Genomic DNA, 23,310 nt, shown 5'->3' with positions numbered 1-23,310 from the left:
GTGGCTGTCATATTTAAAATGTTTAATTTATGTTATTCTTTTATGTGCATAATTTTCTTAAAGAGATTCCCCAGATTATATAACTTTCAAGCCTCACAAAACCTGGGATCCCGGGCTCCCCTGGTGGCGCAGTGGTTGAGAGTCCACCTGCCGATGCAGGGGACGCGGGTTTGTGCCCCAGTCTGGGAGGATCCCACATGCCGTGGAGTGGCTGGGCCCATGAGCCATGGCCGCTGAGCCTGTGCATCTGGAACCTGTGCTCCACAATGGGAGAGGCCACAACAGTGAGAGGCCCGCATACTGCAAAAAACAAAAACAAAAACAAACAAATAAAAAAACCTGGGAACCTGGGATCCCATGCTTATTAAAATCACAAAAATTAAGAGCACTTTTAACATCTCTAGATTTTCCTGCACCAAATAACATGGAATAGATTTCTATGGAACAAAAACTGAAGAGGTTACAAGAAGAGATGGCCCAAAACACCTTAGCTGTGAGATACTTAATACTTATTTCTCTTCCTCTGCATTCCATGGATCCAGAAGAATTATGAAAGACATATTTATGAAAGATGTGTGTGTGTGTGTAAAATAAAAAACAAAAACCAGAGGGGAAAAGCAGAAACAGATAGTAAATGGTAGACTGAGCTAAATCTTATCAGTAATTACATTAAACATTAATGGTCTACACACTGCGGATAAGAGGCAGAGATTGTCAGGGTGGATTAAAAGCAAGTCCAAGCTATATGCTGCCTACAAGAGACAAACTTTTAATAAGAAGACAAGGAGAGTTTGAAAGGAAATGGTGGGAAAAGATAAATCATGCAAATGTTAAGAATAAGTCATTGGAGTAAAGTGTATTCATATCTGAGAAAATAAACTTCTACATGGCGAGTATTTCCAGAGATAAAGGGAGTTTTTGTTGTGGTAGAATGAGCTTCTCTTCATCAGGAAGTCAATAATTATAAAGGTGCCTGTTGAGAAATACTCCAATACATGAAGCAAAACTGACCCAGTGAAAAACTGAAGTTGATGATTCCGTAACCAGGGTAAGATTTTAACACTCCTCTCTTGGCAACTGATAGAACAACTAGATTTAAAACATGAAAAATGAGTCAGTGAGGACAAAGTGTGACCCACAGCCTGGGGTCGCCCTGAAGGAGCTCCTGACTGAAATATCTGGAGGTAGTGAGAGCCTAGCCCCTGGCTCAGTCTTTGTGGGAGGTGACTTCCCACCTCTGCAGTCGTTTGTGGCCCTCTGAAGCCTCCTTCCCACTGTGAGGAGGTGTCTGGCTCCAGGGGCCTGTGGGAGCAGTGGTTACAGGAGCTGGACAGGCCACCAGGCTTGTCAGGTGGCCAGAGCCATGGCTGGCCTTGGTCCATGGACTCACCTGTGCATAATCTTGGGCCATGGAGGGCTCCTTACTTCCTTGTGAGCTCAGCAATGCCATTAAAGAAGATAATTTTAAAATTGCATATTCAACATTTTACTTGTTTTCAGGAAGAAAGCAGTTCAGGGGACTTTGTCATGAAGGGCAAAAGCCTTTTGAAACACATAGTAGATTGGTGCACGTTTGTCCACCACTGATCATTACAGTGTTGTTTGTTACAACAGAAAGTGTCAAAGCGGCACTAACAAAGTGGAGCAGTTCAGTTGGATGTGGTGTGTTCATATTGAATGTGGAGGGGCTGTGGATTTTCTGTGGAGGGACCCTGCATCTCCCCTTGTTTCCAGCAACCACTTGCGTGTTTGCCTTTGCAGGAGTCCCTGGGTTCCCAGGGACCACAGCCAACACAGTCCCCCTGGAAGAGCTGCCTTCCTGACTTGCCGTGGGTACAAAGCACTGCCTTCATTTTCATTGCTTTGTGCATCTGAAACCTGGTGGACGAGTGACCCAGCCACGACTCCCAAGCTGGACCCAGGTTGGCTTTGACACGGCTGTTGGAGACTCCACCCCAGGGGCTCTCCTTTCCCAGATTCTTCATTAAATTACTCTAAGCTGACTTCCCTTTCTTTCTCTTGCAGCATAAAAATGAATTGGAAAAGCAAATATCACCTCTAGGATTCACTGATGCTACTTTAATTAAATGCACATTACCTTGGGGATTTTTTAAACGTTCCATCTCAAAACGGTAGAGACACGAGCAGCATGGAAACCACATCTCCTTCCACTCCTCTCACCTCCTTTTGGACGTGGCAGATTGAATTTTGGCTGAGTCTGTGTCAAAATTCAGACACTCGGCCACGGTTAATCTCTCACTGCTACTGCAAAGGCAGTAATAACAACCAGCTGAGTGAAGAATGAAGCCCAGACTTGGAAAACAAGCAGAGCCACCCCTTGGTGAGGTCTTGCTACTCGGCAATACTTGTTACGGGAGCCCTGGTGGGAGGGGTGGGGTCTGGGGTCCGGGGTCCTGGCACAGCTGTGTCAGAGACCGCTCTGCTCCCTGACTCAGACGTGCCAGATGACCCTTCCACTAGTTTGCGAAGGTATGTCTGAGATGGAGACAATAAAGTATTCAGAAGTGAAGTCTGGAGTATAGTTTGCCCTGTTATTGTCTCAAAGGACCAAAGTAGCAGAAGAACAAAGTCAGTCCAAGTTTAATACTTTAAAGCCAATGTATTTCTTAATAAGAATGTGAGTGGAAAACAAAACAACTTAGCCAATATTCTCCCAACTGCCATAATCCCTCAGCTCAGGGAGAAATTCCACCCCAAAAATAACAACAAAGAAAATCCAAATGAATACGGACCAAAGCCAGCCTCCCCCACCAGGTAAGTATTTCCATGGGTGATGGGCCTTGGATGAAGTCCAGTCCCGTTGGCGGACGCACGGAGCACTGGCCCCGGCAGCCACGTGGACCTGGGCGGGGGTGTGTCAACGTCTCCCTGAGCACCTCCTGCCTCTGCTCCCCACACAAGGCGCCCGGACGTGGGACAGAAGCCAGCTCCTGGCTGCAGATTGACACCTAGTTTCCTCATGCAGGTGGATCTATCTCTAAACATGTGTGCACAATAAATACTGCATATTCCTTCAACAAGCAAGTGAGAGGGAGAGGGAGAGAGAGGATGGCAGGACTGGTTCAAGAGAACATTTCACGATGTACATGAAAATTTTTAGTGGGTTGAGTTCCATATGTAAACATTTTTCAGTCTGTGTCAGATCTTTAGAACAGCTCCCTGGGTAATGTTTTTGACCCGTGATATATAGGGCAGTGTCTCCCCCCAGCCCGAGAATAAGACATGAATGAGACCCTGAGAGCTAGAATAATAATTATCTTCCCCTCAGTGAGGTAATGTATGTAATTTCCATTTTTTAATGCGATAACAGTTGACTCTTATTTGGAGTTCTAAATAAATATATTTTGTTAATTATATACTTTTAAATTAGCATGAAAGTTTTCTCAGGACAGAGTTTTCCGTCTTTTTCCAATTTTGAGGAGGGTGAATTGAGGAGGAAGAGGGTCCCACTGGGTTTCCTCATCCTGCTCTGGCCATGGAGCCACCCTGAGTCTCACTGACTGTTTCCTTAGCCTCGGTGAAAACAGTCACGTGAATTCATAAATTTTTGAGTAGCCAGAGGTATCAGGTTTAGCCAGTCAGATGTTGTCCCTTAAAATATTTTGAGAAGCGTCTGTGCCTCTTGATGCATAAGACACAGGGGTGCTTTCCATGCATGGTTTCATCCTTTCCTTGCAAACAGCTTCTAGATGAAATTCCCTTTAATCTCTGCTTTTACTATATCCTTGTTCTAAACCTTTGGATGACTAGCTGTTTATCATAGGATAAAACCAAACCTTCTTGATTTTCAGAGTCTGTAGCAGGCTCATTTCTACCCACTGCCATGTGACTCATGGGGCCTCCCTCTAAGGGGCTTCATGGTTGGGCCACATCCTGTGACCGTCTGGGGTCCTTGCGTGTGGAAGAGTGTCAGCCCCAGGGGAGGTACGACAAGGCACGGGCTCGTAGGAGCAGAAGGACGTGCTTCTGTCCCGAGGCTGGTCCTCCAGCCGGGCTTGTGGGTCCCCTGCCACTCGCCTCACAGCTACATGACCATGTGAGCAAAAAGAAGTTGTCCTCAGAGCCCAGTCATTTGTGAGCTCAGCAAAGCCAACCGTCCAGCTCGGTGGCCCTGATTCCTTTCCATGGGAACAGGCCGGAAGATCATTCCAGGCTCTTTTTTCAGAATTATTTAGGTCAGAACATGATTCCGGAACTGATTTTAGTGGAAGCTGATATAAAAAAAATGCTCTATGTAGTAATGAAATCTAACACCCACATCAATAATAAAATACGTGCATTTGTGTATCTTTTCATAAACGCGTCATTTCCTGAACGCTGTCTACCTCCTTCTTTCTCCCCCAAAGCTGGAATGAGTCAGGTTTGCTTCACTGTTGAATCACCAAGAAGAAGTGGGAGGAGGTGCTTGGGGGCACGAGGCTCACATTCAATGCGCATCGGCTAGCGAAGCCGTACGATGAGCAGGCCTCACTCTCTGGAGTTTGCCAGGCGTCTCCTGTCCCCTCCCCACACTGTCCTCTTTGGAAGGGGGTTACTGTGCACAGCCCACACTTGGGAGCATCTTCACGAGTTACTTGGAATTCTTGTGCATGGGTTGGTCTACTCTCCCCCCTTTGTTTATTCCATCGTGTGTTTATATCAGTGTGGACTGGTGGGTATTTATTTTATACTCTGGATTATGACCGAACACGACTTTATTTTGTTGTTCAAACTGTCCCAGCTTTGACCACTGGGGGCTCCTTCAGTTGGCTCCCGGGTCCCTTTGACCTGCTCCCTCTTTACCTTCTGACATTATAAGAAGCTCCAGACTCATCCTGTACAATTCCTGCTGCAGTCAGTCTTAGAATCAGTCATTTCTCCAAGGAGCCCTGGTGGCTTTTTGTGGAGAATGGAGTTTAGACACCAAGGTCTGGGCACTGGGTGGGTGTTGAGGCTGGTGAGGTGCCACTGCCTCTAAGTCGTCTTGGCTGACAGAGAGGAGACGGGTGAGTGTGTAGTGATGGTACAGGCACGCTAGCTCCTATGTCGGATCCATCACACATGAACCATATTTGCACTTCTTCTCTGCATATCCATCAGTCTCTGGAGTAAGTGAGGCATGAGTTCATCCTGATGGTTGTGGCTCTGACGGCGCCACCTGGGTTATTCTGGTGGCCTTTCTGTTATTTTACTATTGAATCTTGCATCTCTGCTTTTCTTAGCAGGAAGCATATCCACGTACTTTTTTCTTCCCTAATAACTTGAGGAACATATATTTGTCTAAAAGTGCTACTTTGAAGAATGTTTTAGTTTTCTTTAAGGTATTTATATTGTGGTTTGCTGTATAATAATTTATATACTTGTTTAAATCTACCCAAATAGATATTAAACTCTTGGAGGGTAGGGATCATGTGTTTTTCATTTTTTAATCCTCCTGGCCACCGGCACAGACACTCAATTATGTCTTGATCGAGATTCTGTCTTTGTTACCCTGTACTTGTTTCAGGAATCACAGCACATGCTATGGGTGCTTCAGTGGAATGGTTACCTCTTCTGCATTCGGGGAAGATGCCGGCACCTTATGGCTGTCACAGTATTCGTTGTTCCTTAGTCGGAAAGATGAGCCCTGGTCACTTTTGGGGGTACTCTCTCTGCATGGGGACCTATGTGTATTGCTAGTACTCACTGTTATTCCTTAGTGGTTATCTACTTTAAGGGTAGAACTGGAATACTTAGGAAAAAGAAGTACATTTGTTTTTGGTAAAGATATTCAAACATTTGATGAGAATGCGATTTTTTTGTGTGTGGCAGTAACTTTTTTATTATCTTTGGAGAAGTTAATATGGGGAAAATTATATAAATACATGGAATAGGAGAAAGAACTAGTTGCCATTAGGGTGAGCTCATGTGGACTGTGGTTGGGCTGGATGACAAGTACTGGGAAAAACAAGAGGATTGACTTTGCCTTATAATCTATAGCTTCTGTCGATACAAGAATCCTGTTTAATAACAGGAAAATTTACTATGTGTCCACATAGCAAAGCACAACCTACATACACTCTCTGATTCTGTGATTATGATTTTATGTGGCTGTCCCTGATTTCCCTAAATGCCCAGAGGAAGTTTTTACTTCTTAGTTGAAGGGCAAATGCAGGGAAAAAGACATGGTTTTCCTTGTGTCACAGTTAAAGCTTTGGCTCTTTGTTTTATAACTTAAAGGATTATAATTACGGTCTCTTATGGGATGATCCAACCTTGTCCCATGCTCATGGGTTTTAATGCTTCCTACTAGGGAACCAAAATTGCTACATTTCTAAGTTCCATCACACTTTATTTCTTAAACATTCTTATACTGCTGCGGTTTATTGAACTGTTTCTTATGTAAAATTAAGTTATTTTAAATAATGCCCACACTGAGAATACCAATGATAATGACAATAATAATGTTAATGACAACACAATAGAGGTATCTTTACTTCCATGGTGAGTTTGTGTGTGTGTGTAATTGTGGTGTGGAAGTATGGTGCCCGTATATTTATCATCCGGGTTGGGGACACTTCTGAAAGTGGCTGAAGCTGCTGTTAATAATCCCACTGCCCCACAAGAGTGAACGGGGACAGGCCTGGAAAGGGAGATACGGTGGTCACCCTGTGAGTAAGCCCAAATAGAAATACAATTTACCTTTGGTCTCCTTCCTTAAACACTATTCAGATTCCCTCACCAGCTAGTTAGTTCCTCTGCCTGAAAATCACAGCCAGCCCGGCTCTCAGGCGCCCGGGAACAGTGGACACAGAGACACAGGAGTGGAGAAAAAAACAGGTGCTGAGCTGGGTCCTAAGAAAGGCCTGAGGTACTTTGTGGACTCAGGGGGTCTGGTCTGGTGGAGACCCCCCAGGGCCCAGCATTCCTGTGTCACTGGGTGCTAAGATAAGGAGCCTGCTCACTCTGGGGGGTCCCCTGGGTGGGGAGTATAGCTGAGAAGAGGAAGCAACACAGAATGAGGGCAGAAACAAGGTCCTGAAGGGATTTGTGTGCCAGGGGAGGGAGTCTGGATGGGGAACAGATGAAGGGCTTTAAGAGGCTGTGAAAGACAGCAACACCAGATCTGCACCTTAGAAGGATGACCCTGACTGTAGAGGGAGGGGGAGCCTCCAGGCTGGCAGGGGTCCTAGTCATGCAGGCCCTGGTTTGGGGAACCTAAAATTTATGTAGTTTAAAGGGCCCTCTCAAAAAGAAATAAAGAATTAATACGATGTGTACAAAATTAGGTATAAAAGTGAGTATGTAAGTGTCAATACATCAGGATGCAGGTCTATTCTTGGAGGCCACTCCTGCTCTAGGACATTTGGCAATGGCTTACCACACACGGAAATACCCCGAGACGACACCATCCATCCCACTAAGCCAGAACCAGATGCTCCCCGTCCAGACCCTTCTAACTGATGCCCAAGAATGCCCAGGTCACTCCCATGCCACCTAACACAGAGCAGAGAAGACAGAGTGGTCTTAAGGATTTGCTATGAAAATACCTTTGTAGGTGAAATGTGCGCACGCACAAGCACACCCACCAAGTGAGAAATCTTAAAACTTAAACTGTTTGAGCTTCATGGCAAGTCCACCTCTGCATCTGGGCAAGAGGATCAGAATCAGGCAGTGGCAATAAAGAAAATTAACGGGATATTTAGAAGGAAAGCACCTTTGGGATGTAGTTACCTACTGGGTATGGCCAGTAAGGCACATAGGATCAACCTGAGTTTCTGACTTAGGCACAGATCAAGCACTCGGAGAGTGTTTATTCTGTGGGCTGTAAGTCTTAGAAATCAGAGTGCATCTACAAAAATCAGTAGAAAAGAAATAATTAATAACACACCTTCCCCCTGTTTCAGGGTAATTTACTGCTATGGGAGGATGAGGGATGTGTGAGCTCTTGAACACCAGGGTGCGCCTGGCTTGTGACATTTTCACCCTGTGGCTGTGGCCCTGATTTTCACTTTTGCCCCATGAGTCACTGTGCTGCACAGCTTGGGTTGAAGACATTGGCTGCTAAGTGGAGGTTGTCTTGTAGTTGGCAGATGAATTACTGTGTAGAATTTTTTCTGTTCCGTGCAGGACTTGGTGTCTGCTGGGAGTGGCTGACATCAGCTAATGACTTTTTCCTTGGCTCACCCGTGGAAAGTGACTGCAGCAGAGGTGAAGTGAATTAGATTTGGACTCATCTAGACCTTGGGAAACTCTGTGGGACGTGGATCCCACTTCTGACAGAGCTGGTCTGAAACAGAATTCCTCTCCGAAGGGGATACAGAGCTAGACCCCTCATGGCACTGCTCCCCGACCAGTTTAGATCCTGCAAACGTCAGGCACTGAGTTCCTGCAAGTCACCGAGCTGTGCTGAAGCTGAGACGTTTTTCTCCCTCCTCCAATTTCCTGGGAGGAAACGAGAGACAGGACAGCAGAACTGATAACGATCTTGCAACACCTGCATCAAGTTCAGTCTACGTAACCCACCCTCATCTCTGGAATATGAGCAGAAAGGGGGAAAGGGGTGCTGTGCTCTTTTTCCATGGCTACATACTCCCAGTTCAAGGCAAAGGGGGAGCCTGGGCGAGGGGCTGACACGGGGAAGGGAAGACTCTGGGACTGTGGGTTCTGGTCAAATATCTGGGTCCTGCTCTCTGCTTCACAGTGGCTGGACCTCACATTAGCAAGACATGGTGGACAGTGATGGGCCTGGTTCCTCCAGGCCACAGCTCAGCTTCTTCAGGGTGTCATGAGAAACTCTAGGAGCAAAAGGGGCAAAACAAGAGAAAAACAAGTATGGACACGAGATCCCTGGGTCCAGAAGCAAACTCAAGTTTCTCCCAAAACCGACTGCTCAGAGACTGATTTTGATAGAATTGGAAGATGATCTGGTAGAAGAAAGGCAAGCAGACACCCCGGGACATTCCTGCAAATTGTCGTGTCCTCACCATGAGCTGGTGGTAGTGCAGAAAATGGGTGGATTGAGGTGGGTCCAAAGGGCAGGGGCTGGTTGAGACACCGTAGAAATACTCTTTGATTCCTCCTTGATGAATTTCTAGATGGTCCCCTCCTAATTCAATGTTTTATATTTGATAGCATTCTACTTACATTGCTCGATATTGAACTATTCCATGATTGGCATATCCCATTTTGGAGAAGATTCCAAATAAATTGTGAGATTGATTCCACATGATGTGTATCTTCTCAACCAACATCATGTGCTCCAGTGGAAGAAATATTCAAGTAATATTGGGAGCACATGCTTGCTTTTCTTTTATCATGATTTATGCAACAGATGTTTTTAAAAAAATATTTGGAGATTTAGAGAACATTCAGTAGAATTCTATTATTCTACTGGTAAATTTAAAGTAACCCTATTGTGTCATTGAAGAATTTGGGGTGCATACAATCCATGTGTTTTTCCATGAGGAAAAAATCCTTTTATCATACTCAAAGGAACTGGATATTGCAGGAATTCCTTGATTAAAGCCAATTATTTTGTTTACAACTCTTTTAGTATCATAAAATAAATTTATATTTAAAAGATTGTGCTACAAACCATGAGTTGAGTTCAGACACAAAATTATTCCCCAGGGTCATCATGGGATACTTGTTATCCTCACTCTCACCAGATCCGTCCAGGGACCGTTGGGATGAACTTGGAGTCAGGAGTCCACATTCTGTCATGGCTGAGCTTGGATATGTGTTCGTCGCAGTGAACAGAGAAATGCAGCCCCAGGACCATCAGGCCTCAGATACAAGGAGTGCTGGTCTACCCAAGTCAGAAAGGCAGAAGGGTGTGTTCTCATCTCACTCTATATCCAGATGATTTAGAAAAGAACATAAATACCTTTCATTGTTCTGTTTTCACTCACCTTTTATCATCTTATTTCTGTAGGTTCTACCGAGGCCACTGCTGAAAGGGCCCGGCGCCTGCCGAGGGTCGTCTGCGTGGCTCTATCTTGGGCCCCCTGGAAATTGCTGTCAAAGCTCTCTGCTGACTTCACTCCTGAGAGCTCTGCCCTGTCATCAGCGGTGCTGGAAAAAAGGAAGAAGGAAAATACCAGGGGAGGTGACGACTGCCACCTACTGTCCCTGCTCCATTCACATGACTTCATTTCATATCGTGAGACTGTCTGTGGGATCGAGGTACTGGCCACCGCGTTCTATGTCTCTTGAAAGAAATTGTGCTTTGGTTTGGCCTCAAGCACCTTGATTTTGCAATCCAACGAGGCAGTCAAAGCTACATCTCTCATTTATATAGGAATAAAACCAGATATAAAGACAGGAATTCCAGATATTCATGGATAGCCTTAGACAGACACCAATAAATACAGTATTTATGTGCATTTAGAAAAACAAAGTACAGTAACCATGTGCATTTGAGAGTCTAATCACATCTGTTGTTAATATTTTAGCTTTATGCCTGGATGGCTCTGTGTGTGTGTGTCGGGAGACCACCCACATTGGCCTTCTTCTGCTCCTGTTCCAAGTAGATTTGGGATTAATTATAATAAAAGCGATAATTTGTGAATAATTTAATTTTAAACTGAATTTTATATACACACATATGTATTTGGTATGTATTTATAACATATTATATGGATATATAGACATATAATTATTTTTCTATGCACATAGCATGGTGGTTGACAGCACAGAATCTAGAGCCTAACTGCCTGGGTTCTGGGTTCAGATCCCAGCCCCATTCTTACTTCTTTGTGAACTTGGGCAACTCAGTTCCCTTCCTTCCTCGATTACCTCATCTGTAAATAATGATAATGATAGGACCTGCCCCTCATGTTGGTAGGAGATTTAAATGACTTACTGTTTGTGACGCATTTAGAAATGTTTCCTAACTCACTCCCGCTGGCTCTTGTAATTAGCTTTGTGGCCCTGGGGGCTGGTGTGATTTTCCCCTTTTACAGAAAACAAAGACCCTGGACTCTGGGAAGTTCAGGGACTGGCTGAAAACCACACAGTTTTATTCTTTCAACCCTGAGCTCTTTCTGGTTTATTTAAACCGAGGCATTTTGTGAAGGAAGGAGGATGACCTCAGATGTTTTTCTCCATTTACGTGGAGAGATTTCTAAACCATCATCAGCATCGTGGTGGAAAGACCTGCATGTATTGCTTTCCTGTTTGCATTGTTTTTCTAGAAGCTTTAAAGCTAAGCCCATGCATATTTTCCTCATTCTCATCATTTTGTCTATTAAGTATTGAACATAGGCACCTTCTTGGGGATAATGGGAGGTGGAGTGTTTTTATTGGGGATAATGGAAGGTGGAGCGTTTTTATTGGGGATAATGGGAGGTGGAGCGTTTTTATTGGGGATAATGGGAGGTGGAGCATTTTTATTGGGGATAATGGGAGGTGGAGCGTTTTTATTGGGGGTAATGGGAGGTGGAGCGTTTTTCTTAAATTTCATCCTTGTCCTGCTTGTAGCTGGATACTGATCCTTCAAACACATGATGGTTTCACATCATTCATGTCACCTGCCCCCAGGTGCCCCTTCACGGGGCCTCCAGAGCAGCTCCCTGCCCCGACCTGGTCTCTCAGTGGCCTATTCCTGCACATAATTTAAAAGGATTAGGAGCAAAAAACGAATGTTTCAAATGTTTTTAAATCCTAAGTTTTTTGCATTGGATTTGGAGCAATTCACAAAATACTGGAAGATGACACAATTATGAGTCAATAATTATCCCCCAATGATCATAGTGACTCATTGGCCATCCAAACACATCAAAGGTATTTTGTCTTCTTAGAAGAGCTTTGGGTAAAGAGATTATTGCAATGTTTTCTATAAATTACCATCCCACCAAATACCTACTTTCCTTGCTGGAAATATTACCCAGCACACCCATGAGAGGTGAGTATTCTGAGTGGTGTATATATTCTTTCCTTGAAAAACGATGGCCCTTACAGTACCGTGTTTGGATGTATGTGTGTTTGCGTGTCTGTGTAGCTCAGTTTGCATATTTATGTAGTTTAAAAGTGCGAGTGTCTGGATGTACTTACATTCACTCTCACTGCTGTGTCTAAGGCGTGAGGGCCGATGTGGTTCAACTCATGACGGTCGGGATATAGCCGGCGAGGTGCTGCTGGTCAGTGGCGGGGCCTGAACTTGGACCAAAGCGTCCTCGCTCTTGGGCTGGGAGACTCTCCATCTTGCTGCGCTGCCTCTGCCCTTGGAATTTTTTATAACTCTTTGTGACCTGTCTGACTCAAGGCCTCTAAGATATTTTTTTATTGAGATGAAATTCAGAAGATAACCGTTAACCGTTTTAGAGTGAATAGAATGGTGGCTTTTAGTACATTCGCAATGTTGTGTGGCCACCAGCATTATCTGGCCCCCAACACTCCCATCCCCCAACAGGAAACCCCATGCCCTTTCAGCAGTCACCCCCCTTCCCAGCCCCTGACACCCACCGATCTGCTTTCTGTCTCCATGGATTTGCTGATTCTGGACATTTCATATAAAGGGAATAATGCTCCATGTGGCCTCTTGTCTCTGGCGTCTCTCACTGAGCATCATGGTTTCAAAGCTCATCCACATTGTAGCCTGTGTCAGTGCATCAATCCTTCTTGTGGCACAATCACATCGCAGAAGGTGGATGGGCTGTATTTGTTTAGCCACTCACCAGCTGGTAGAAAATAACCTAAATTGTGGTTTCAACCTCTTGGCTGAGAAAATGCTGCAGAGAGCAGGCATGTACACATATGTTTGATGTTTAACACTTCTGAAGACTTTCCAAAAGGAAATTTTATCTTTGGATTCAAGACAACATTATTAGACATTCAATGTGAGAAGCAAAGGATAATTATTTGTATCATGATATTTTGGGCTTTGATGCTCATTATTAAGCATAAATGGTTATTTATAATTCCTCCAAGACTTATAAACTGCACCTACTTTCCTACAGTCGGTGATTATTGTGGGGAATGATATTTGCGGATGAGCATTTTACAATTATGGAACAAGTAAGCACTTCACTATGAATACTTCATCTAATGCCAGAAAAGTTACCCTGGGTCCTCAGTGTCTAACTCACGGAGTTAGGATTCAAAGTAGTTAGAAACCGGCAAATTTTAAAATGCTCAACTTTTATGGACATAACCTGAGGTTGAAAGACTAGAGGATCAGATTTAGCAAATATTTAAACAACCTCATTTAGGCTACCAAAGAAGATTTCTGAAAATAACAGGATGGATAAACATACTGAAAAGGCAGAGGAATGACCTTTTTGCTATTTAGAGAAAACATCAGGGATATTTTCCTTATGTCCTATTCCTAAGCAGAGACAACACACGTTTGCAAATACTGCCTTATAATGTATAATAGGGACTTTTACACTTTTCTTTACTTGTCTCATGTTTATGCTTTACCTCTTTAAGTAGAAACGTGAAATTATTAAATTATTTTCTTTTAACTTATGGGTTCAGAAGTATGGGTTATTCATTCAATATGGATGAATTAGGAGGGAGTGGCAGTAATCACAATTTATTAGTTTAATTTATTATCTACTTAACAGACATGAATTTTACTTAATCCTCTATTACTGGCCAGTTTCTCTGGGAGAAAAAAGATAGTGGATCATCTCATGACTTGTTTGGATGTTGGGGGGTATTTCTTTAGCATTTATTTTCTACTCTTCCTTAGAGACATGTATGGAAAAACTTTTAAAACTATCACAATGTTACGTCCAGTGAAATAGTTATCTTGTGAGGAAATTTACACCATCCTGTAGGATCAGGAAAAGGAGAAAAATGTCTTTAATGACATAGAAAGTCTTTCTATTGATTTACAGTTTAGAGAGACTAGGTTTAGAGGATTGAGCCACTGCCCTAAAAATAGGAAACTATTAGCTGAGAAGGCAACTTCAAGGAAGGAAGTATTCAAGATACGCACAGTGCGTGTGTATTAGTCACATGGCTTCTACCAAGACGGTGGGTCACGTACAATCTTCCAACAAACCACATTTCCTATAGGTTTGTTCCTACTTCTCAGGGAAGAAACACAACTGGGGACAGTCCCGTAACTTCTGACAGTACTTAATGCAGGAGGTAACATATCTCATAATGGCATATTAAGGATCTGGGGGGCCCGGGGCTCCTGGTTCTGCGACCATGAACTTGAGAAGCTGGGGAAAGGGGTTCCAGCTGATCTGTGGCTTGGGGTAGAGCAGACATTTCTGGTGGTGGCCGATATTTTCCATCTTTGAAACCATGCTCACACCACAGAGAAGCTGAGAAGGCAAATGCAAAGCTCTCTGTAGAAAGCAGGGATGGGGGGAGGAAAATGCCAGGATGCTCACTTATAAGTAATCTGGTTCCCATCACAGCTGCTGAAATAGGTCTTTGAATTCAATCTGAGTGGAAACCCTGCTGGCTGCCTGAGACTGGATCCTGAGACGGCACCCATCCAGATGCTTTGCTGCTCTTCCTGGATGAAAGTGTCCAATGCATCCACCTGCCAGTAGGTGGCTGTTGGTTTCCTCAAAGGACGCTGCCAAGTGGGGGCTTAGCACTAGATTCTGCATCGATGGACTAGACATTGAACCCTGGCAGTCCAGATATCAGCTGCAATCAGTAGGCCCTGCACCTTGACCCCAGCACAACGCCCTGAGGGGCTTCCATGCATCCACTCTGCCAGCTCTGTTGTGGCTGCAGCCCACCTAACAGGTCAGGTGTCCTTACCCCCAGGTCAGGTGCCCACTCCTACAGGTGTGACCTCCAGCCCCTGACTCTCATCACCTTTCTTTCTCCAGGCCCCTGTCCAAACAGTCAAGCTACTCATCCTTGCCCAGTGTCTGTGTAAGTTCTCTCTTTTAGTCAGACCTGTTTTCACTTGCTGTGTTGCCCATGGTGACCAGGTGTGTGGCCTGAAGTTCTGCCCCTCAGCTTCCTTCCAGGGATCCCCAGGGGGCTGCCATGCAGTAGTAATTCTCTCTGTTCAGCTTCACTATCGTGTTGAGATGTCCCCACTGTGACCAGTTGGGCCCATTTCCTTCTCAGCCAGAGGACTACTCAGTACCCAAGAGTGGCCTTTGGTGTGAATCGAGGCAGGGGCGCTGGAGTGGTGGTGGGTGGTGTGGCCTCCTGCCCGCGCACCTGACACTGGGGGCAGCTTGCGCTCTGGCCTCTGGGAACCATCTCCAGCCCACCACCTGGAGGACCTGTGGATGCAGGTTACTGATGCTGCGAGGTGAGGCCCTTCATCTCCAGGGAGAGAGGGAATGGCCAGGGCCTGTTTTTCTGAATGTGGGTCATGCTCTACTTAACTGGGATAGACTCGTCCTAGAATTTTCGGGGCCACTTTGTGATTTTCACGTTGGGGATTGTTGTAAACTCTGCGTGTGCTTTTCCCCACCATGGGTATCTCTAAGACAGAGAAGTCTTTGTGAGGCAGGACCCAACTGGTGGATGGTGGCGTCCCATCTTCTGCTGGACAAGCCATGGTGTCATCAGCTATGACTGTCTGTGTGTCCCCAGTGATACAGCCAAGGACAGAGCCCCCAGAGCCCCTACCTCAGACCCCAACCCCACGTTCTTCTTTTACACAATGGTGGCAGCAACCTTGTTGTTAGCAGTGTGTTTTCTGGAAATTACTGTAAAAGTGATTTCATTGAGGAAGTATTTACATGTGGCATGAAACGTAAGGGGTCTCTCCTTTGACCTGATTAGACCTCTTGGCACCTCTTTTTAAAATTTTTTTAACATCTTTATTGGAGTATAATTGCTTTACAATGGTGTGTTAGTTTCTGCTTTACAACAAAGTGAATCAGTTATACATATACATATGTTCCCATATCTCTTCCCTCTTGCGTCTCCCTCACTCCCATCCTCCCTATCCCACCCCTCTAGGTGGTCACAAAGCACCGAGCTGATCTCCCTGTGCTATGCGGCTGCTTCCCACTAGCTAGCTATTTTACGTTTGGTAATGAATATATGTCCATGCCACTCTCTCACTTCGTCCCAGCTTACCCTTCCCCCTCCCCGTGTCCTCAAGTCCATTCCCTACGTCTGCGTCTTTATTCCTGTCCTGCCCCTAGGTTCTTCAGAACCATGTTTAGTTTTTTTAGATTCCATATATATGTGTTAGCATACGGTATTTGTTTTTCTCTTTCTGACCTACTTCACTCTGTATGACAGTCTCTAGGTCCATCCACATCAGCATAAATAACTCAGTTTTGTTTCTTTTTATGGCTGAGTAATATTCCATTGTATACATGTGCCACATCTTCTTTATCCATTCATCTGTCGATGGACACTTAGGTTGCTTCCATGTCCTGGCTATTGTAAATAGAGCTGCAATGAACATTTTGGTACATGACTCTTTTTGAATCATGGTTTTCTCAGGGTATATGCCCAGTAGTGGGATTGCTGGGTCGTATGGTAGTTCTATTTGTAGTTTTTTAAGGAACCTCCATACTGTTCTCCATAGTGGCTGTATCAATTTACATTCCCACCAACAGTGCAAGAGGGTTCCCTTTTCTCCACACCCTCTCCAGCATTTGTTGGTAGATTTTTGGTGATGGCCATTCTGACTGGTGTGAGGTGTTACAATTGTTACAATTGTTATATCTTCTTCTTGGATTGATCCCTTGATCATTATGTAGTGTCCTTCTTTGTCTCTTGTAATAGTCTTTATTTTAAAGTCGATTCTGTCGGATAAGTGAATTGCTACTCCAGCTTTCTTTTGATTTCCATTTGCATGGTATATCTTTTTCCATCCCCTCACTTTCAGTCTGTACATGTCCCTAGGTCTGAAGTGGGTCTCCTGTAGGCAGCATATATATGGGTCTTGTTTTTGTATCCATTCAGCCAGTCTATGTCCTTTGGTTGGAGCATTTAATCCATTTACATTTAAGGTAGTTATCAATATGTATGTTCCTATCAACATTTTGTTATTTGTTTTGGGTTTGCTATTGTAGGTCTTTTCCTTCTCTTGTGTTTCCTGCCTAGAGAAATTCCTTTAGCATTTGTTGTAAAGCTGGTTTGGTGGCGCTGAATTCTGTTAGCTTTTGCTTGCCTGTAAAGGTTTTAATTTCTCTGTCAAATCCGAATGAGATCCTTGCTGGGTAGAGTAATCTTGGTTGTAGGGTTTTCCCTTTCATCACTTTAACTATGTCCTGCCACACCCCTCTGGCTTGCAGAGTTTCCGCTGAAAGATCAGCTGTTAACCTTATGGAGATTCCCTTGTATATTATTTGTTGCTTTTCCCTTGCTTCTTTTAATAGTTTTTCTTTGTATTTAATTTTTGATAGTTTGATTAATATGTCTTGGCATGTTTCTCATTGAATTTATCCTGTATGGGTCTCTCTGCACTTCCTGGACTTGATTGACTATTTCCTTTCCCATATTAGGGAAGTTATCAACTATAATCTCTTCAAATATTTTTTCAGTCACTTTCTTTTTCTCTTCTTTTTCTGGGACCCCTATAATTTGAATGTTAGTGCATTTAATGTTGTCCCAGAGGTCTCTGAGACTGTCCTCAATTCTTTTCATTCTTTTTTCTTTATTATGCTCTGCAGTGGTTATTTCCACTATTTTATCTTCCAGGTCACTTATCCTTTCTTCTGCCTCAGTTATTCTGCTATTTATTCCTTCTAGAGAATTTTAAATTTCATTTATTGTGCTGTTCATCATTGTTTGTTTGCTCTTTAGTTCTTCTAGGTCCTTGTTGATTGTTTCTTGTATTTTCTCCATTCTATTTCCATGATTTTGGATCATCTTTATGATCATTACTCTGAATTCTTTTTCAGGTAGACTGCCTATTTCCTCTTCATTTGTTAGGTCTGGTGGGTTTTTGCCTTGCTCCTTCATCTGCTGTGTGTTTCTCTGTCTTCTCATTTTGCTTATCTTACTGTGTTTGGTGTCTCCTTTTTGCAGGCTGCAGGTTCATAGTTCCCATTGTTTTTGAAGTCTGCCCCCAGTGGGTAAGGTTAGTTCAGTGGGTTGTGTAGGCTTCCTGGTGGAGGGGACTGGTGCCTGTGTTCTGATGGATGAGGCTGGATTTTGTCTTTCTGGTGGGCAGGACCGCGTCCGGTGGTGTGTTAGGATGTCTGTGAACTTATTATGATTTTAGGCAGCCTCTCTGCTAATGGGTGGGGTTGTGTTCCTGTCTTGCTAGTTGTTTGGCATGGGGTGTCCAGGACTGGAGCTTGCTGGTTGTTGAGTGGAGCTGGGTCTAAGCGTTAAGATGCAGATCTCTGGGAGAGCTCTTGCCAATTGATATTATGAGGGCCCAGGAGGTCTCTGGTGGACCAGTGTCCTGAACTTGGCTGTCCCAGCTCCGAGGCTCAGGCCTGACACCTGGCCAGAGCACCAAGACCCTGTCAGCCACACTTCTTAGAAGAAAAGGGAGAAAAGAAAAAAATAATAATAAATAAAATAAAATAAAGTTACTAAAATAAAAAAGTAATTAAAAAAAAGAAACCAATAAACAAATCCACCAATGATAAGAAGTGGTAAAAACTATACTAAAAAGAAAACCAGACAGATGGAACCCTAGGACAAATGGTAAAAGCAAACCCCTAGAGACAAAATCACACAAAGAAGCATACACATACACACTGACAAAAAGAGAAAAAGGGAAGAAAAATGTGTGTGTGTATATATATATATATATATATATATATAAAGGGAGAGAGCAATGAAATGAATAAACAAATCTACCAATGATAATAAGCTCTAAATACTAAACTAAGATAAACATATAAATCAGAAACTAGTCAGTCACATACAGCAAACCCCAAGTCTACAGTTACTCCCAAAGTTCACCGCCTCAATTTTGGGACAATTTGTTGTCTATTCAGGTACTCCACAGATGCAGGTTACATCACGTTGCTTGTGGAGCTTTAATCCGCTGCTCCTGAGGCTGCTGGGAGAGATTTCCCTTTCTCTTCTTTGTTCGCACAGCTCCCGGGGCTCAGCTTTGGATTTGGCCCCGCCTCTGCGTGAAGGTCGCCGGAGGGCGTCTGTTCTTCGCCCAGACAGGATGGGGTTAAAGAAGCCGCTGATTCGGGGGCTCTGGCTCACTGAGGCGGGGGGGAGGGAGGGGCATGGAGTGCGGGGGGGGGGGGGGGGGGGGCGGGGGGGGGGGGGCGGGCCTGCGGTGGCAGAGGCCGGCGTGACGTTGCACCAGCGTGAGGCGCGCCGGCGTTTTTCCGGGGTAGCTGTCCCTGGATCCCGGGACCCTGGCAGTGGCGGGCTGCACAGGCTCCCCGGAAGAGGGGTGTGTGGAGAGTGACCTGTGCTCGCACACAGGCTTCTTGGTGGCGGCAGCAGCAGCCTTAGCGTCTCCCGCCCGTCTCTGGGGTCCGCGCTTTTAGCCGCGGCTCGCGCCTGTCTCTGGAGCTCCTTTAAGCAGCGCTCTTAATCCCCTCTCCTCGCGCACCAGGAAACAAAGAGGGAAGAAAAAGTCTCTTGCCTCTTTGGCAGCTCCAGACTTTTCCCCGGACTCCCTCCCGGCTAGCCGGCTAGCCGTGGTGCACTAACCCCCTGCAGGCTGTGTTCATGCCGCCTGTCCTCTCCCTGCGCTCCGACCGAAGCCCGAGCCTCAGCTCCCAGCCCCGCCCGCCCTGGCGGGGGAGCAGACAAGCCTCTCGGGCTGGTGAGTGCCGGTCGGCACCAATCCTCTGTGCGGGAATCTCTCCGCTTTGCCCTCCGCACCCCTGTGGCTGCGCTCTCCTCTGCGGCTTCGAAGCTCCCCCCTCCGCCACCCGCAGTCTCCGCCCGCGAAGGGGCTTCTAGTGTGTAAACTTTTCCTCCTTCACAGCTCCCTCCCGCTGGTGCCGGTCCCGTCCCTATTCTTTGTCTCTGTTTTTTCTTTTGCCCTACCCAGGTACGTGGGGAGTTTCTTGCCTTTTGCGAGGTATGAGGTCTTCTGCCAGCATTCAGTAGGTGTTCTGTAGGAGTTATTCCACGTGTAGATGCATTTCTGGTGTATCTGTGGGGAGGAACGTGATCTCCGCGTCTTACTCCTCAGCCATCTTGAAGATGCTCCCTCCTGGCACCTCTGACCTTTAGTCTTCAAACCTGAGACTGAAGAACCAGGACACACCCACTCGATCCAGTCCAGCGTCGTGCAAGGGTTTAGACTCCTTCCTCCAGGCTGGTCTCTAGACATCAGTGTTGACCTGGGATCCCATTCCTTTCATCAAAACAAGGGGAAATATTGTCTTCTCAGATATCTAGGGAAGGATAAATCACCAATAAAAGAAGATTGTATAAACCGGATCACATATGTCTTAAACACAGACAGTTTTCATCTACTGCCAACCTGAAAGCCTCCTTGCGATGAACAGGCAACGTTTTGCAGTGAGAGTTCAAACTGCCAAGCCGGCAAGACGCTCCCTTTGTACCACCTCAGCTCGGCTTTAGCCTGAGCCATCGTCAGGAGCAGCCAGAAATGTAATATCACCTAATTTAGCCCAGAACGGATTTATTTAATACTTTAATAATAATATACATTTTTAGCAAGTGTTTCCACCCAGGGGCTGAGTGACTCATCAGCAACCCTGCCAGAGCCTGTCTCAGATTCGCGGGTCAAACTTCTGGAATGTTCCTTCCTCCCTTCCTCCTTCCTCCTTCCTCCTTCCTCCCTCCTCCCTTCCTCCTTCCTCCTTCCTCCTTTCCTCCCTTCCTCCCTTCCTCCCTCCCTTCCTTCCTTCCTTTCTCCCTCCCTTCCTTCCTTCCTTCCTCCCTCCCTTCCTTCCTTCCTTTCTCCCTCCCTTCCTTCCTTCCTTCCTCCCTTCCTTCCTTCCTTCCTCTCTCACTTCCTTCCTTCCTCCCTTCCTCCTTCCTCCTTTCCTCCCTTCCTTCCTTTCTCCCTCCCTTCCTCCCTTCCTGCCTTCCTCCCTTCCTCCCTTCCTCCCTCCCTTCCTTCCTCCCTTCCTTCCTTCCTCTCTCACTTCCTTCCTTCCTCCCTTCCTGCCTTCCTTTTCTCCATCCTCTCCTCCTTCTCCTTCTCCTTCTTCTTTTTCTTCATCTTCTTTTTCTTCTCTCTCTCTTTCTTTCTTTATGTAAAAGAGATTGAAAATTGGCAACTAAATTTCGATTGCTTTTTAAGTTTGTTCTTTTTTTCCTTAGTCATAATTTTGTAAGTTACTAGAAAAATACTTAGACCCACTCATGCCTTGTTCTCCAGGGACATGTGTTAGAGGCCAGTCCTCTTCTGGGCATCGGGTCAGTGAGTTCCTGCCCCCAGGCGTTGACTTTCTTCTGGGAAGAATGTTTACCTTTATGGATGCCGTTTCTAGCAAACCTCTTACCCCCGAGAGGAAGGAACCTGGTTTTCAGGAAAGAGGGTTCTGATCCTGGCCATAATGTAAGGCAGCTGGGCCTGGGAACTTGAGATACACTTTCATTTTAGGTTCTTTGCTCCTTAGTGGAATTGACTGTCAGGAATCTGGTTTCCACATTGCTTTGTGTTAATAAAAATGGGAGAAGCAAAGAAGAGTTTATATCTTCACATATGCGCAGCTGGAGGGAAAAGCACTTTTTGGGTGGGTCGCAGCACATCTCACAGCGCGCTGAAATCAGAAGCTGCAGCCAGTGCGTGCAATCGCGTTCCCAGCTGTTGGCACCGTTGGGGGCTTGCCTGGGCCTCCCCAGCCCGGCTGTGCCTCCAAAAGCAGGATGCGGGCTCAGGAGGGAATTCCCACCGGTGATAAGTTGCCGCCTTGCTTTCCGTTCAGTTTACTCTTTCTTAATCTTCTGCCAGCTGGACAGATAAAAGGTAGCCTCCACCTCCTTCAGTCCAGAGCACATCAAGGGACCAAAAACAACTCCCCTCTCACCAGCTGAAGAGTTTCAGGACCTCATCCTTATCACAGCAAGACTGACTCAAAAAAATAGATATGGTTCAATTAAAAGACCCTAGAGCATGATGCTCCTTCCACACAAAGGCAGAGTATGTCTGGCTGTGGATACACAGTAAAGAGGAAGGAAACACATGCCGTCTGTAAAATAGGGTTATATCTACCTATTAATTTTAATTTTGGAGAGTTCTTCTCTAGTCAATATGAGCTCAGTGAATGAAAATAATTAAACTTAGGGTTTCCTCTGAGTCGAGCAGGACATTCTGCCTCTGATGCAGGTGACCTGACTGTGACTTTCTCAGGGCGACTTCACTTTCTAAGACCTGAAAGGGAAATAGGCTTTGGCCCCTCCCTCACCCGTGGTGGAAGCTCTTGAAAAGGCTGCGAACGGTTCTGAAGTTCAGAGGAAGGCTGCCCAGCTGTGTGGGATATTCATGGAGACTGTCTGGTTATTACAATTTTATTTCTCTCCTTATTGAAGTGGAAGCTTATGGAAGAATGCACCCCTGTCTAGACTTTCTGTGAATTTCCCACAGTAGCTCCTACCTAGCTGTGTGTAACCTCAGCTCATTATAATTTCTTTTCATTCCTAGGAGCCTTTCTCTAACAATCACTAACAGGTGATTTCTCTGCTAGACCAGAGGCCCCCAGTTCCTTGGTCCATTAGTGTCTCAATTTTTTCATGATGCTCCTGGGCCAAACGAAATACCCAACAGTTCCTTTTATTAAGTGGTTAGGCCCAAAGACCGTCATATATGCTGTGTCCCAGTGAGTGCAGCACAGCTCCTCAAACTTTGGAATCAGGCTGGACACTGCCACCCTCCTGTCCTCATGTCCACACTGATTTTCTGAGGGTTCTTGCTCTTAATCACACAACTGGGGCAAACCCAGCAGAGGTGACGTAATTGGAAGGAGTGCAGGGGTTCAGTGAAGCTGTGAACTACCTCAAGCTGGAGGTTCCACAAACACACAATTTAAATACCCGGTGGCACCCCTCCTGAGCTCCCTGGGGTGCCTGTTGAGTCTCAGTACACAGTTTGGGAACCATGGTGCTGGACGAATGTTTTCATTTAAAAGCTTCTTGTCTCTGTAATAAAACCAGGCCTGCAAGCCCAGCGCTGAGAGTTCTCGGCCATCTGGTTGACTCAGACCTATTTACCACTTCTCCTGGCCACTGCCCATAGGTCACTGTGTGACCCCCTGGGGTTCCATCCTGCACTGTCCTTGACTGGGAGGCCCTCGTCTTCTGAAAGCAGAGCCTGGCCCACGCTTGGGTTCAGCTAGTTGGTTGTCTAACTTGGGCAAATGTGGCAGGAGTGCAGGAGAGAGTCAGACAAGGAAGGAGAGGGCACGTAGGTGCATTTTCCCAGTTGGAGGCTGCCCCACAGGGGCCTTGGAGAAGAGACAGGAGGCCTCCTTGGGCCCTCGTCACCCATGAGTGAGGGCTACCCTGGGACCTCTGAGTTCC

This window comes from Monodon monoceros, unplaced genomic scaffold (assembly GCF_005190385.1).
Source record: "Monodon monoceros isolate NGI ecotype Baffin Bay Population unplaced genomic scaffold, NGI_Narwhal_1 Super_Scaffold_15, whole genome shotgun sequence".
In the NCBI taxonomy this organism is placed as follows: Eukaryota; Metazoa; Chordata; class Mammalia; order Artiodactyla; family Monodontidae; genus Monodon; species Monodon monoceros.
This window is presented reverse-complemented; position numbering follows the sequence as displayed.